Raw genomic sequence first — 5,232 nt, 5'->3', positions numbered from 1 at the left:
GAGCATTGCTCCCCGTAACCATGTTGCCCACGCTTAAGGCCGGACCTCACAGAATCATCAATAGGGAATATGGCACCCTGGGTGAACTTGTATTTTGGCATCCTTACCCCTGCGGCTCCCTCAGCCCCCCACCCCCGACATCGCCCCTGGCTACCGCTCCCTCCCCTGGTCCCCCAATCATCACTCCCGGCCCCCGCTGAAACCCCCAGTCCCCCATCCCCCTCATGATGCCTGGCTCCCATTGCCTCCCTCACACCCTCCCCCACCCCCAGCACCACCAGTCCCCACTGCCTCCCCCCACCACCACCCCGACTCCCTGAGCTCCCGTTTGCCCACCCCTGGCAGGCTAGTCTAGACACGTACACAAACAGGAAAATAACTTTCCTTTCTGGTTTAACACTCATGTCACCATGCCGGTGTCTGCAGTGAAGAGGAGTTATTCTCCCTGGGGCCATGTGGCTGCTGGCGGAGACGGACAGACTCAGCAGGCTTTCCCGCGCCCCCTCTGGCAGAGAGCTGTGCTGCCAGCCCGGTCTCGCTCCTCTGCTCTGGGCGCCACCTCATGGGGTACAGCAGGAGTGCCTCCGGCTGGTGCCTTTCCCAGGCACGTCCCCTCAGCCCAACTCCCACCCTGGCAGAAATCTGGGGGGTCATATGACCTACATGTCACCCCTTAGACAACTGGTGCCCCCCTAAATTGCGGGGGTACAATCTAAAGGGGAGGACACATGACCACACCACGTGTCTCCCCTTCCCAGTCCCCGCCCCCCAGCCCTGAATCCAGCCCAGGGCCACTGCACTTTCCCCACCGCAGGTTATGTATGGGGTGGGGGCTCTGTCCTTCTCTCCCTGCGCCTCCCCCCCTCGGCATGTTCAGCCGCTCTCCCTGGCAACTGCTCGTGCCTCAGAGAGAGCCTGTGTGGGGGGTGACAGCAAACCACTCCCTGCCTGGGCTCGGTTGCTGGGTGGGGAGGGTGCTCTGGCTCACTCGGCCCCTGTCCCCGTAGCAGGTCCAGGACAGAGGGAGGACCACTGCTGTCCCAGCTGCCGGAGACAGGGGCTGAACAAGCAGGAGCCCCCACTGCCCCCAGCATGTTTCTGGCTCACTTGTCCCCTGTGCCCCACAGCTGGGGCAACAGCGAGAAGCCCCTGCCCAAGCCCTGCTGCGGGGTCAGGGGCCAAGTGATCCGGAGCCTGCCCTCCCTGTCCCCCGACAGCCGCGCCCAGGGATCCACCATGGCCTCCCAGCCAGGCTCTCACAGAGAGAAGCGGCTTCGTCGCCCTTCCTGCCTGGCTGCCAGGGAAAGCGGCTGAACATGGCATGGGAGCGGGGGAGGGGGGAACAGGGAGAGAAGGGCAGAGCCCCTCTCCCTCCGTTCCCACACCAGGCCAATCTGGGAGGGACTTGACCCCCTCATTTTCCTCCCCCATACGTCATCTCCGGTCATACTTCTACCCCACTGATTCCATCTTGTCTACCAGTAAACAGCTCCTGGAGATTACCTTCCATCCTGATTTTGCAGGTGTGATTCTTTCACTTTTTTCTTTTAAAATAAAGGTCTTCTTTTAAGAACCTGATTGATTTCAGTGTCCTGAAGACAAAGGGTCTGGTCTGTGCTCACATTGCTAAGGCAAACTACTGGTTGGTAGTTTATTCTCAAGCCTCCCCAGGAAAGGGGCTGAAGGGGCTTGGGGGGATATTTTGGGGGCTAGGGGTTCTAAGTCACCCTTCCCTGAATATTTTGTGTAAATCCCTTGGTGACGGCAGCAATATCAGTCGAAGGAATTAGTGGCATAGAGAAGTTTTAACCTAAGCGGGTAAAATATAAGCTTAGGGGGTCTTTCATACGGGTCCCCACATCTGTACCCCAGAGTTCAGAGTAGGGAGGGAACCCTGACAGCCCTCAAAAAAGAATGTTTGCCCTGACACTCGGCCGTGATGGACTCCCTGTTTGCGACACCAATTGTCCTGCTCACCGATAATGCAGCTCTGAACTGGCTCCAGACAATCTTGGACTGAAATGCCTTCCTCACCCACTGGTACGGCCGGTCCGGTTCTGGGTAGAACAGGTGAAGACGTGAACATTCAATGAGTGCACTGATAGGTCCACTCAAAGAGTAGGTATGAGAAGGTATGAGAAGGAGTGTACGACCCCTGTAAGGGCTTCATTCAGGGAAACACACTTCTTTAGACTAGATAGTTCCTGGATGATACAGCAAGCGTGCTCTTATCTAAAACTAATATTTTTTAGATTTAAGCACACACGCACGTAAGCAATAGCTTTAGAACATCCCAAATAATTACCTAAAATCTGAGATGGTATCTAGTAATTAGCAGCAGGTCAGCAATGGCTAGACACTTCCCCACTGGGGAGTATGCTGTCTCTCAGGATAACTTCAGAGAACTGCTCCAAAGTACACTCTATTATCGCTTCTTTTTTAGAACTAATTTTTACAAAACCTGTAGTTCATAGTGACCTCTACTGGGTCATCACTTCTCCTAACTTCAATCAATTGCCTATCAACAAAACTTTCCTAACAACCTTAGCCATAATAAGCTTCTATCTCAGTCACCCAAACTCAAGGTCTCCATTCACTTATTTTCTTTCAGTCTCAATTTGTTGATTCTTTTCTCCCCACTTCCCATTCTGGTTAGCAGAAACTACAAACGTGCAGCCACTATTCAACCTCGCCTCCAAAAGCCCTTGTCCAAACTAACCCTAAACTACATGATGTTCTATTTGAGCAATTCATGGTGGCGGAATGCATACAATAGGACCACAATTAGCTTGATGAAATTCTGGGGTTACACACCCCTCAATTCCAGAGTAACCTTAGGCACCAAATTACCTGTGTGAATCTGGGCCAGACTGGCTGGTCAATAAGGAAGGGAGCAGAAAGGAAACTCAGAAGGATGATATTATGATTCAGAAGCATTTTAATGTGAATCGGAATACAAGTACACAGAAAGCGACACAAAGAATTCAGAATTAAAATAATATCTCCAAGGTATCAAGAAGGGCTACAATGAGTCACTGGCTCCAAGGTGATGCATTTCAAACCAGATGTTCTTCATTCTTCATCACAGCTGTAGATTTTACAGTCAAGTTCTCTTTGCAACCATTTTAAGGTATTAGTTTCATCACAGTCAGAATCAAACGAGACAAAGCACAACTGAAACCAAGGATGAAACTACCTCTCCAGTGAACAACATATAAAGCAAAGTTGAAAGCAGAAACAAATGGCACAAATGCATAAAAGGACTAGAACACGTAGGGCTTGATTCTCATTGACACTAAGACCCCTTTGCAGGACTTTGTAAGGAGCCTGCTTCATTTACTGTGTCAGCGTGACCAAAAGGGGCCTTCATGGAATTAAGATTCACACCCAAACACATTATTCTAGAAGAAGCAGAGAGTCTGGAAGGCAGTAGAGGAAACAGTCAACCAGTGTAACCGAGGAAATAGAGATATGGGGCAGATTTACTGAGATGCTGAGCACTCACAGCACCCATGGGAGTTGAGGGCACTCTGCATTTCTCAAACCTATTGCCCACAAACTCATCTGTGAATCTTGCTTAATGTTTCCTGGTTTTTCCACGTTCCGGGTCTATTCCTCCTCGGCGAAACATGGCCAGCCCTTTCCAAAGCCGTGCCCCCAGCCCCAATGGCAAGGGTAAGGGTACCAACAACCTTTGGGATAGCCCCAACAACACTTGTACGGCCTTCGGCAATACCATGGCCTACAGTAGCCGTAACCTCTGGAACCACCCCAGCCCCCATAGTGGTAGGGCTTGTAATACAATTCATCACTAAAGTTTTCGTCAAAAGTCATCTTTCTGTGTCGGAGGTAAACCTGAAACACACAACAGGGAAAAGAGTCAACATAATGCACTAGGGTCATAGAGTAAAAGGTTCAATGCTCAGGGAAATGATGACCCAGACCCTCAGTTCCTGGATACATGTTGCCTCTTAGTTCCTCCTCCTAGCCGCCTTCTTCCACTCACTCTTCTGAATAACAGACTGGCAGTTTGGCTTCTAAAGTTTCTGAGCCAACAATACTTGCTAATAAAGGAAGGGAAAACCGTGCTCTGAAATGTCCCTAGTCTCTGTTTGCCATATGCTGGAAACGGGTGACGGGATGGATCACTTCAGGATTACATGTTCTGTTCATTCCCTCTCAAGCACCTGGCATTGGATACTGTTGGAAGACAGGATACTGGGCTAGTTGGATCATTGATCTCACCCAGTATGGCCGTTCTTATGTTCTAAAATACTTTTTTCAAAACAAAACATTAAGAGCCAAGTCCTCAGCGGGTAGATAAGGGCACTGTTCAGCTGAGTTCAAGGGTCTAGACTAATTTACCTAGCTTTGGATCTGCATCTAACATTGCTACTAGAGCAGGTAGGAACATAGAAATTTCCATGCTGGATCAGACCACAGCTCCTTCTCATTGATTATTCTGTCTGAAATCTGGCCGAGTACCTTCTGCTACAGAATAAGGAACAACACAGTGACCTATTCTGAAAGGAACTGGGGAAGTTTCATCCTAACTCCCCTAACTTTAAAGCTGAATATGGAATTATTGAAAGCTACTGATGGGATTCCAACACCTAATTCCTAGTGATAGTAAACATGAACTCCTCTCCCAAATGCCTAGGCACCTCTGAAAATTGAAGCATTTACTTCTAAACCACGAATGCATCAGTGCCTGCAACTTAACATCTACTGTGTTATTGGCAAACCCCCTTTACCGTGCCAATAATCACAAAGTCATGCGCAAGATTGAGTCCTAAATTAAACCGTGACTAACGGGACATCGCAATAGCTCTCGAGAGAATGAAACAAATGGGACTTACCCCGGTCGCTGAAGAGGATAAGTCAAGAGAAGTTGTTAAGGAGCCTGGAGTTGCGAGCGCTTTTATACAATTTCTTAGACTGCCTGGAGAATACGAGACACCCTTTTGCTCAAGGTCTTAATTAGTTAGAAAACATATTATGCTGTGCGAGTCACTCCTTCAATTGATATAATTTGTTTTCAGGATTATTACCATGTGTTTTCAACCTCACATGGTCTGACATGCACCAGACAGCCTATAGGTTTTTTTCATCTGAAAAATTTTATGGGACACATTCATTCCTCCGCAGGTGTTACAATGGGAATGGATGTAAAAGATTGTCAGAGCTGTAACAGGTGCAAAGTCTGCCATTAGATGCAGGTCTCCACTTTGG

The 5,232-nt window shown here is 49.1% G+C and overlaps 1 long non-coding RNA gene across 1 annotated transcript; it reads right to left on the bottom strand.

The window, feature by feature from the left end:
• Positions 1–2,920: 2,920 nt before the first annotated feature.
• On the bottom strand, positions 2,921–4,931 carry LOC311512071. Its single transcript, XR_014709386.1, has 2 exons — positions 4,860–4,931; positions 2,921–3,855 (listed from the first exon to the last, which is right to left on the bottom strand). It is a non-coding gene; the product is annotated as an uncharacterized lncRNA (long non-coding RNA).
• Positions 4,932–5,232: the final 301 nt, after the last annotated feature.

This window comes from Lepidochelys olivacea (assembly GCF_965140295.1).
Source record: "Lepidochelys olivacea isolate rLepOli2 genome assembly, chromosome: 24".
In the NCBI taxonomy this organism is placed as follows: domain Eukaryota; kingdom Metazoa; phylum Chordata; order Testudines; family Cheloniidae; genus Lepidochelys; species Lepidochelys olivacea.
Note: the sequence above shows the minus strand (reverse complement) of the source record. Positions and strands in the feature narration are given on the sequence as shown.